Source organism: Mytilus californianus, unplaced genomic scaffold, assembly GCF_021869535.1.
Source record: "Mytilus californianus isolate M0D057914Y unplaced genomic scaffold, xbMytCali1.0.p SCAF_18, whole genome shotgun sequence".
Lineage (NCBI taxonomy): Eukaryota > Metazoa > Mollusca > Bivalvia > Mytilida > Mytilidae > Mytilus > Mytilus californianus.
This window is the reverse complement of record NW_026262666.1, coordinates 12,162,645-12,174,714: the sequence shown is the minus strand read 5'-3', so window position 1 is coordinate 12,174,714 and position 12,070 is coordinate 12,162,645. Positions and strand designations below refer to the sequence as shown.

The window sequence follows — 12,070 nt, the reverse complement described above, 5'->3', positions numbered from 1 at the left end:
TATGACGAGACCACCGAAACGGTAAATAGACAGTATTGGAAATGTGTTCATGTTTATTCACATTCAATTAATTTTGGTATATCTATATTAATTCCAACCAGCCGAGTCTACTGCTCACAAATGTTACCGTCTGTATGTTGAAGCAACATCCGGGTATTTCTATCATATTCTTCATGGCAATACAGACATATAATGACAACAATAACAAAGACTCCAATGAATAAAATTGAGAATTGAAATGGGGAATGTGTCAAAGAGACAATAACCCGACCAAAGAGCAGACAACACCCGAAGGCTCCAATGGGTCTTCAATGCAGCGAGAAACTCCCGCACCCGGAGGCGTCCTTCAGCTGGCCCCTAAACAAATAAGTATACTGAATGAAATGAAGCATTTATTGTATAGTGTATTAATATATCAAAGCGATTTTTCAAACATGAATATTTATTTCAGAAGTACTACAATATTAGCAAGGAGTCATAATAGGCATTTTGAAAAGAATCTTAAGGTAAATATTTTTTTTCATTATAAGTAAAGTTTAAGGTTTGAATCTTTTTCTTAAAAAGTAATTTATTTTCACGGTAACCTTCATTTTGAAACTAAAGGATTTTTTTTACAATTCCTCCCTAGATTCCTAATCTGAATAAAAATAACGATATCAAATATAATACAATATCAATATTCTAAATCAAGCAGTTATATTTTCAAAGTTCAACATCATCAGCATTTCACTTCGGGTTGTTGAGATCATGAGGTTTTGTGGGTGCATAAGGATTTCATTGGTTCCGAATATATGCACAACATCTGTAATTGTAGCGTATTGTATGATGAGTTGGACGGACAAGTTGAAAGTTATTCAGGAAGTATCCAAGATGACAGGTCACTTGGTGTCTATCAAGATATACGAAATTCTTTCCACCACCATCAGAATTAGCTGGTGTGCTGTGGGACGTGCATTTCATGTTTGCCCGCTCCGACACATTTGGTGTACAGCAAGAATAAGTATACCTGTACATGTCGTGACCTCCATTGCGGTTCAGGTGAAACTGCTTTAAAAATCCGTTATGGGGACATGCTACTTGATGACGATCCAAATATACCACTTTACCTTTCCCATCAAAATTGAACATCGTGTGTCGTGATTCGGTTGTACAGCTGAAATCACGAGGTAGGCTACAACAACTTAAATCATATCTGACCCGGTTTCCGGCTCCGTTTCGTACCAAATGGAATGATCTCATAGCGGTAAGCCCACAGTTTGGACTTTGACGGTCCAAAAAAACAGTATTGCCGCCTCCGTCGACAGTAAATGGTGTGCTTACGGGCGTGCATTGTCCGTAGTAGTCCCGTTTACGTCGAAGTAGTCTATCTGAGGCTTCCGTTTCAGGATCAGAACCCGTTTCCATTTTCTTGTGTATATGCCCTTTACTCTCCTCCTCGGCCCGTATGACAAGAAAAGCTGAGACAAGCAATATCATCTTAAGAACTGCCATCTTTAATACCAGATTTTCAAATTTCTGAAAAGAAAAATATATTCTGTTAAAACTAGCATCTTACAATAACTGTTCATGAACTTATAATAAGAATTATATTATTCAAATTATGTCTTAACTGAAATAATTTTACATGAAAATCACAAAATATAAATTTAGTATCTTCATATAAAATCCGCTTCAGTTTAAAAAATTCCTTTAAATACTTGAATGTCCTAAAAATAGGAGTGTGGTTTTTGAAGTTATGTTACCTTCATCAAAAGCGCATATAGTCAAAAATTTTAAAACCAAGGATGTATAAATACCGAAACACGTGGAGGATTTATTGACCAAAATGAACCTAAAACTGTTATCCAAATTAAGCAATTCATAATTCCAAACAATTTAAAAAAACAACCATCAGTATTTTAGAAACTCTGATTATAAAGCTGAATGAATGAATCAATTAATAAAAGACACTTACCGTCAATGCTGAAGATCTCAAAACTGACAAAAAAGTAAATCTTTGCGGGCGAATTTATAGGATTGTTCAAGGACGTTATTATACATGTACATGTTAAAATTGACCAATTACATATTTGAATATTCATGATTGTTGAACAAATACAATTTGAATATTCATGACTTCTTGTGATTTCCTATATAATCAACCAAATTTTTCCCACAAAAGGGAGGACCCCCCTGGATCCGCCTATGCTATGATTACTTATAGTTATGCATATGTATTTGTAATATTGTGTACTTATCTTTCAGGAAAAGTATTTTTCATTGGTCCACAGCCAGTTAACCGCCTTCCCGCAAGTCGTTTATGTTTGTCCTTTTATGTTTTATCCTTGACACCGTTAGCTCAAGGACGTATATTAGTATGTTAGTTATACGTCCTTGGTTAGCTGAAGAAAAAAACAAAAATAAAAAACACTATATGTTTTACGACCTGGACTTAGCTCATATTCCGACTAGGAAGCCGTTTGAATCCGTTCAGGCTAATTTTAGTAGACATGTTATTTTTAAATCTGACAGAACTGAGTTTTTTTTTAATGAAAACCGGTACTTTTTTTTTGAATGAAACCGGTACTTTTTTTTAAAAAGAAATAAAACTGTTTGTCTAAACGATAATCATTCACACATATTTGCATGAAAGCAAACAAACAAAAAAATTGAAATGACTAAATATATTTAATTTTAAAGGCGATGTTTTTCATACAAACTCAGATAACGGTTTAACAATTGTAAATATGAAGAGAGAGAGAGAGTGATGTAAAAACAAATATTTAATGTACAAAAACTAAAAAAAACATGAAATAAGCTGCGTGGGATATAAATCGACCTTATGCGAGTCGACGTATACATGTACATGTATAAGACTTTGATTGATTTTTGAACATTCATATACGAAATAAAAGATCAACTTGGATCTGTTTTGTAGGGTTATTATAACAACTCAATTTTCAAACAGTTACAGACTTTCCGTAGAAATTTTTTCGACCCGAAATAGGTTAACAGATGTATTGATATTTATTTGGATAAGGTCAATATATACCCGACACAGCTCGAATAATAGAAATCTTAAAATGATAATCGTTACAATAGGCATCTCTCAAAATATAAAAAAAAATCAATTGTATATTAATTTCAAATAGAAGGACAAAATCGGTGATTGGTTCTGGTGGTGATGCCTAGTGGCAAATTAAATACATATACAAGACGACAACATGCTGATACGATATGAATATGAACCCTACTTTGTACGGCGTAGGAAGACTGCACTACTTTGTACGGCGTAGGAAGACTGCACTACTTTGTTCTCCAGCTGATCGTAAATTATGTTATAGATTATGCATATTTTTTTAAAATATGCATTATCTGACTTATATACCGTCAACAAATATTATTTTCTGCAAAGATTTACAAGATTTGCATCATATTTTACCGATTAAACTAAAGTGGGATATTCTGTTCTGGTGCGTTCAGCTTTTAATACGCACTACAACTCATTTATAATGTGAAATAAAACTAACTAATTAGTATATGTAAGAGAAAGGGATTATGTACAGGTTAGACAATACTTGGGCATGTTTTATGAAGATTTAAAGCCCAAGGCGTAGCCGAGGGTTTTAAATGTTCATAAAACATGACCAAGTATTGTCTGACCAATTTAGAAAATATTCACATTTGCGAGTGACCTTACAAAATTATCCTTTCCCATTGTAATATTCAAACCTTGATAAGAATTAACTTTTTATAATGAATTAACAAAAAGAATGTATAACATAGGTAATGACCATTACAATGGATGGAATGAAATAGCACTAACATAGTTTTGTGAGGACAAAAAGGATAAATTGTTCAAACATTTGAGTTTTTCTTCTGCTTCAGGGAAAATTTAATACTTATATACCTTAAATTTCTTGATTTTAAAAAGCACATTATTTTATATAAATCAGCATTTTTGATTTTGTATATTTTTTGATAATTATAAAACTCACTGTATAAATATTTGAATTACAACCTTCTACATCAGATGCTTACTTTTTATTGATGAATGTACATGTATTGTGGTTTTTTTCCGAAAACAAATCCTTTACTTTATATATCAGCAGTCTGACATTGTTTTCTTGAAAGAAAAAGTAATAATAATTGACTCGAATGTCTGGTATCAAAATTGAATAAAAGATTTTTTTACCTACATCTTTGCCCCCATTTCATTTTTTGTTTGTTATATATATGTACCATTTGCAAAATTCAAAATGTTTTTTTTATAATTCTATTCTCTTTCATCTTTATATACTCAGTAGGCTATTTTCCCAAGGAAAATGCCTCGGGGGATTGTACACTTCGTTAGTGTAGTTATTAAGAGTTCCCTTTCATAATTAATCTACAATGTAAAGCATTTTTTAGAACATACTCACCCCTTCTCGTCCAATGAAAAGTCTGTTTTTCCCTTCGAATTTTCATAGTACATGGCTTTCCATGCACTATGTCTAGGTTAGTCTATAAAAAGGTATATACTATGAAATTTAGAGCGAGGGGCTTGCCCCGAGCTCTTAATTTCATAGTATATACCTTTTCATAGACTATCCAATTTAGCACATATTTACAACTCGAGTAATCTTTTAATTGGTCTATTGATAGTTTATTTTGGCTGACTACTTGTACCACAGGTGTTTGTAAAACGGAGCTCATTAACGAAGTTTTGTAAATTTACTCACTAGTATCATTGTAAAATATGTGATTTCAAAAGGCCCTTGACTCCAGAATGAAAAGATGGTAGCTGCTGGTGTAAGTATGTATATTGATATAAAGCGGTGTTTTACTATACATGTTCTTCTTACATGGTAAGATGACCAAATAAATTGACCAAAAGCAGGCAATAATTAAATTGCAGTGGAAGCTTTACATGTGTTGAAAACATTTTTTAATTTCACAGTAAAACTAAAGCTATAATAATTTTGAAACATATTTTTATATAGTTTGTCCCCATAGATATAGTCTAGCAGATACGCATTAAAAAGCAACTACAAATAGATCAGAGATTATAGGTTTTGTGTTTTTTTGTGTTTTTTTGTGTTTTTTTTTTATTATTTCAAAGTAAAAACTAAAAGATTTATCAGAATATGTTTATATATATAATTGGCACATTATCTTCGGACATAATCACAGTTTTTCAATTCATGACATCGTTCTGAACTTGCATGAAATATTTGCCACTGGAAATTAAGCAACCGATAATCAATAAATCAATCAATTCATGACGAAATAGATCACCTTCCTTAAGAAAGTTTAAAAAATTATCACCAAGTTGCTTTAATTTCCCTTCACAAGGTTTCATAGTACACACTTTTTCGTGTACAAAGTAATTGCATGGATGATACATTATCATAATTTTAAGATATCGCTGTACTCTAATCAAGGTATAAAGAACCATATGTATTACCCTTTATTTAAATGAAAAAAATTTGCAATTGTCAAAAACATTTTTTAGATCCAAAGATTTTAATAGCAGGCTATTTAAAAATCAACGTGAAAACTAATTACAAACTATTTAATTTAATTTGGAACACAGCATTTTATTTCAAAATAGCCAGTGGCAATTTTTGTTTTAAATATCTTGATTACGATACAATGAAATCTTACCCTTGTGGTCATTCATGCGTAGTTACTTAGTACACGTGAAAAGTATGTACTATGAAAATTAGAAGGCAAATATAAGCAATTTGATTGGACGAGAAGTTATAAATATGTGCTAAAAAATGCTATACATGAATGACTTTTCATTGTAGATTAATTATGAAAGTGAACTCTTAATAACTTCACTAACGAAGTGTACAATCCCCTAAGGCATTTTCCTTGGGAAAATAGCCTACTGATTAAAGACGAAAGAGAAAAAATTATAAAAAACATTTTGAACATTGCAAATCTTTATATTAATAGTACATGATATATATAACAAACAAGAAATAAAATAAAATGGGGTCAAATATGTAGGTAAAATTATCTTTTATACAATTTTTATACCAGACATTCGAGTCGATTATTTTTTTCTCAAGAAAACAATGTTAGACTGCTGATATATAAAGCAAAGGATTTTTTTAAGAAAAAAAAAAACCACAATACATCATCAATAAAAAAGTAAGTATCTGATTGAATGGTCGTAATTCAAATATTTATAGAGTACGTTTTATAATTATCAAAAAATATTAAGATTTTAGAAAGCGGATTGATATAACATTGTGTGCTAATTAAAATCAAGAAATTTAAGGTATATCAGTATTAAATTTTTACCTGATGCAGAAGAAAAACTCAAATAATTGAACAATTTATCCTTTTTGTCCTCACAAAACTATGTAAAACCAGTGTACATTTTATTTCTGTGTTTGGGCTTTGCTCATTGTTGAAGGCCGTACGGTGACCTATTGTTGTTAATCTCTGTGTCATTTGGTCTCTTGTGGAGAGTTGTCTCATTGGCAATCATACCACATCTTCTTTTTTATATGTCAGTGCTATTTCATTCAAACCATTGTAATGGCATTACCTATGTTATATACTCACTTCGTTATAAAAAGTGAATTCTTATTTAGTTTTGAATATTACAATGGGAAAGGATAATTTTGAAAGGTCACTCGAAAGTGTGAATATGTTCTAAATTGGTCAGACAATACTTGGTCATGTTTTATGAAGATTTAAAGCCCTCGGCTACGCCTTGGGCTTTAAATCTACATAAAACATGACCAAGTATTGTCTAAACTTTAGAAATCATTATCCAGTTACAATAAAAAAAATATTACTTTCACTGCATGAAGTAAGACACAAATGAATTGTTACGGTGTATGAAAAATACAAGACACTTTGTAAGTAATTTATTGTATCAACTTAGTTATGAAAAGGGGATGCTATATTTTTTTCATTTTTTTCCTGACATTTTTATCGCGGAAAAGCAGATTATTTTTTCAACATTTTTTAACGAACTATTCAGAATAATTGCTTTCTTTCTTTTGTCTGGCAACATAATTCTTTTTTAAACTGAGGATCTAGATTAAATATTATACCCCCTCCCCAACTCATTGTAAAGTACGTGGCTGTTATTCTATAGAAAATAAGAATATTTGGTCATTTGATCATTTGATAGAGTAAAAGGTATGCTGTGCGGTGTGAGCCAAGGTTCCGTGTTGAAGACCGTACTTTGACCTATAATGGTTTACTTTTATACATTGTGACTTGGATGGAGAGTTGTCTCATTGGCACTCATACCACATCTTCTTATATCTATATATAGATGTAAAAAGTTAAGAACTGTCTCGAAAAGAACACGAAATCGTGATACATGTACATGTAAGGGAGCTGCCATTTGATTTTTATGGGGGGGGGGGGGGGGGGGCTAGGATGAAAAATTTTGTCCTGCATTTTTTTTTTAGTTGTAATCTCTGTCCTGCCTTTTTATTTTTCACTCTATTCGGTGCTACCTTTTTTTTTTTAGTTTATCCTGACTTTTTTTTTACATAAATTGTCATCCTGCCTTTTTTTTGCAAAGTGTCTCATCCTGCCTTATTTTTACTCAAAACTCCTGTCCTGCCTTTTTTTTACTCAAAACTCCTGTCCTGCCTATTTTTTTCAAATTTCATCCTAGCCTCCCCATAAAAATCAAATGGTAGCTCCCTAACACGAAAAAGACTATCCATAGGTCAAAGTATGATTTCCTACACATGAATCAATAAGATTTTCAAAATGATACACACGAATGTGTTAAATCTGGCTTGTTTTAAAAGTGTTATGAAAAGTTTTCTATTACTAAATTAATCTCACGTAATTTCCCTTTATTGTGGCGATAAATTTATTTGTTTCGAAAGTTAAAATGTGCGTCAACGGCGATTTTTGTTATTTCAGGCTAACAAAAAGGGGTAAAGGATTGTTTCTGCCTTAAACCTATCAAAGATGGAAAATTAAAAAGTAAAACCCAGTTGCCAACAACACACGATAACTATCAAACGAATTAAATGTTGAGGTAAATTATAGTTTGCATTTAAATCAGGGAAATAATGACCTTACACAGGTCATTATTTTATGCCTTGAGGTATATTTCATTGAAACTTGGTATCGTCCGGGTTGATTCTTCAAAAAAAAAGACCTATATTGTTCTGAAAGAAATTGTACGACTTTGCCCCCAGCAGAGCTATAGAAAAGCAGTACGTTAAGTATTAGATACAATACAAAGGTAACAAAGAAACAGGCCGGTAACAACCGTTGCCGGATAGTTTTTCTGCACGAGTAGTCAGGTCAAGGTCTGAGGCGATAGCCGAGGACCTTGACCTGACTACAAGTGCAGACAAACTATACGGCAGGTTGTTTCCGGCCTGTTTTTTGTTACCTTTGTTTTGTATCTGACTTGTACGACGTTTCAAGAAGGAAGAAGTACATTTTGCATTTAGAAGAGGTAGCAAAACTAAAGATACTAGAAACTTAAATGGCCATATACCAATTAATGTAAGTTACAGTTTAAACTCAATTTTTTTCTCACTTCCCTTCAGCCGAGAGTTTTTTCTTAAAAAATTCAAGAATCTAATAACTTTATAAAAAGAACCATTTCAAGTTAAAGGTGAATGTTATACACATTTGAGCCTTTTTGAAATGCAACTTCGCTAGTAAGTAATGTATAAAAAAGATTTCAGAGGTAAGCAAGCTACCATTTGATTTTATTGGGGGGGGGGGGGGGGGGGGGGGAAGGGGGGGTAAAATAAATTTAAAATAAACAGGCTTCATCCTTTTTTTGTTGAAAAAATGCAGGATGTGCCATGTCCATGTCTTGTTATTATATATATATATAGGCATATGTTTTGGATTAAAAAAAAAATGTTCATGCTTATAGGTTATTATATGTCTCTGATAGTGTTGATCAAGATTAAACACGTGTCACTATATGATCCAATCAGAGCTTACCGTCCAAAATTGATGACATAAGTTGAATGATTTTCTTTACGATTTGCTGCATATTTGAACATGTATTACACGGACACTTTTTATTTATAGGATCAATCGTGCATTGGTGAGTTGATAGGGATTTTATCTTTTGATTAGATTTGATTTTTATATATATATATTTCCTGTCTTTTTATTGAAATATAAACGTTGGTACCAGCATTTCTTTCAGCATTGTCCAGAATACTATTCATGTCCATATATTGAAAAAAAAAATACATTTACGGACCGACCATTTAGCTTCAAAACTTCAAGGGGTGTGTTCTTTTCTGAGTAAGAAAATTATTTAGTTTTTCAACACTATCGCCCAAATATTTTTTTTTTCGAAATCAGCACTATTATATACGGTATTCGGAAAATCAGGAGCCAGAACATTATTTTCAGTGTCATCTGCTTGACCATTATATATTCAGTTTTCTCATAAAATTGGGGATCAAAATGTGTTTTTTTAGGAAAAAACCATAACAGGCCTTTTGAAGTTAAATGGTCAACCCCGTAGTGTACTAATATGAATAGTTACTGGAATTGTTTGAAAAAAAATATAGTTATTGATGCTAACGTTAATATTTTTAATTAAAAAGACAGGAAATATGTCGGTGAAACAAAAAGTTCAAATCTAACTGAAATTTAAAGTGCCCATGAACTCACTGATCATGCACGAGTGATTCTATTCATAAAAAGTGTCCGTGTAACAACTAAAAGTGTCCGTGTATCATCTAAAAAGTGTCCGTGTAACACCCGTTAATGTACTGTTTTTCTATAGCTCTGCTGGGGGCAAAGTCGTACAACACCCGTTACGGACACTTTTTATGAATAGAATCACTCGTGCATGATCAGTGAGTTCATGGGCACTTTAAATTTCAATTAGATTTGAACTTTTTGTTTCACCGACATATATCCCCAATTTTATGAGAAAAATAATTTTCTTACACACCCCCTTTTGAAGCTAAATGGTCGGTCCGTAAATTATTTTTTTTCAATATATGGACATGAATAGTATTCTGGACAATGCTGAAAGAAATACTGGTGCCAACGTTTATATTTCAATAAATAAGACAGGATATATATATAAAAGAAATCAAATCTAATCAAAAGATAAAATCCCTATCAACTCACCAATGCACGATTGATCCTATAAATAAAAAGTCAGCAAATCTTGAAGAAAATCATTCAACTTATGTCATCAATTTTTGAACGGTAAGGTCTGATTGGATCATATAATGACACGTGTTTAATCCTGATCAACACTATCAGAGACATATAAAAACCTATAAGCATGAACATTTTTTTTAATCCAAAATATATGCCTATATATATCTAATAACGAGACAAAATCCATTTTTTCATAACATTTCATTCACTAATGAGATAGGAAATTCATTCTTTTGATACACTTATATTGTTATTGAATTCATATATTTGGCGGCGTACGATTTTTACGATTTTTTTTAGGGGGAATGAGGGGGGGGGGCAGGGGCTGGAATGGCACAGCCTGCATTCTTTCAAAAAAAAAAGGATGAAGCCTATTTATTTTAAATTTATTTTAACTCCCCTTTTTCCCCCAATAAAAATCAAATGGTGGCTTGCTAAGTCTGAAATCTTTTTTTATACATTACTTACTTGCGAAGTTGCATTTCAAAAAGTCTCAAATGTGTATAACATTCACCTTTAACTTGAAATGGTTCTTTTTATAAAGTTATTAGATTCTTGATTTTTTTAAGAAAAAACTCTCGGCTGAAGGGAAGTGAGAAAAAAAAATTGAGTTTAAACTGTAGCTTACATTAATTGGTATATGGCCATTTAAGTTTCTAATATCTTTAGTTTTGCTACCGCTTCTAAATGCAAAATGTACTTCTTCCTTCTTGAAACGTCGTACAAGTCAGATACAAAACAAAGGTAACAAAAAACAGGCCGGAAACAACCTGCCGTATAGTTTGTCTGCACTTGTAGTCAGGTCAAGATCCTCGGCTATCGCCTCGGACCTTGACCTGACTACTCGTGCAGAAAAACAATCCGGCAACGGTTGTTACCGGCCTGTTTCTTTGTTACCTTTGTATTGTATCTAATAATTACACGGACACTTTTTAGATGATACACGGACACTTTTTAGTTGTTACACGGACACTTTTTTATGAATAGAATCACTCGTGCATGATCAGTCGGTTCATTGGCACTTTAAATTTCAATTAGATTTGAACTTTTTTTTTTTACCGACATATTTCCTGTTTTTTTTTTATTAAAATATTTTACGTTGGCATCAATAACTATATTTTTTCAAACAATTTCAGTTATATTACTATTCATGTCAGTACACTAAGGGATTGACCATTTAACTTCAAAAGGGGGGTTATGGTTTTTTCCTAAAAAAATATTCTGATCCCCAATTTTATGAGAAAAAATATATTGTGTTCAAGCAGATGACTAAATAATGTTCTGATTCCTGATTTTCTGAATACCGTATATAATAGTGCTAATTGCGAACAAAAAATATTTAGGTGATAGCGTTGAAAAACTAAATAATTTTCTTACTCAGAAAAAAACATACCCCCCTTTTGAAGCTAAATGGTCGGTCCGTAAATGTATTTTTTATTCAATATATGGACATGAATAGTATTCTGGTAAATGCTGAAAGTAAAAAAATGCTGGTACCGACGTTTATATTTCAATAAAAAAGACAGAAATATATATTAAAAAAATCAAATCTAATCAAAAGATAAATTCCCTATCAACTCACCAATGCACAATTGATCCTATAAAAAAAGTGTCCGTGTAATACATGTTCAAATAGGCAGCAAATCTTGAAGAAAATCATTCAACTTAGTATGTCACCAATTTTGGACGGTAAGCTGCGATTGGATCATATTGTGACAGTTGTTTAATCCTAATCAACACTATTAGAGACATATAAAAACATATAAGCATGAAAAATTATAAAAAAAATCCAAAATATATGCCTATATATATCTAATAACAAGACAAAATCCATTTTTTCATTACATTTCAATCACTAATGAAACAGGAAATTCATTCTTTTTATACATTTATATTGTTAATGAATTCATATATATTGAATTCATATATTTGGGAGCAAACGTACGATTTTTATTAT

General features: G+C 31.7%; 1 long non-coding RNA gene across 1 annotated transcript; it reads right to left on the bottom strand.

Moving 5' to 3' along the window:
• Positions 1-379: 379 nt before the first annotated feature.
• On the bottom strand, positions 380-2,328 carry LOC127726737 (uncharacterized). The gene is made up of 2 exons (XR_007993660.1): positions 1,955-2,328; positions 380-1,515 (listed from the first exon to the last, which is right to left on the bottom strand). It is a non-coding gene; the product is annotated as an uncharacterized LOC127726737 (long non-coding RNA).
• Between the last annotated feature and the right edge of the window lie 9,742 nt (positions 2,329-12,070).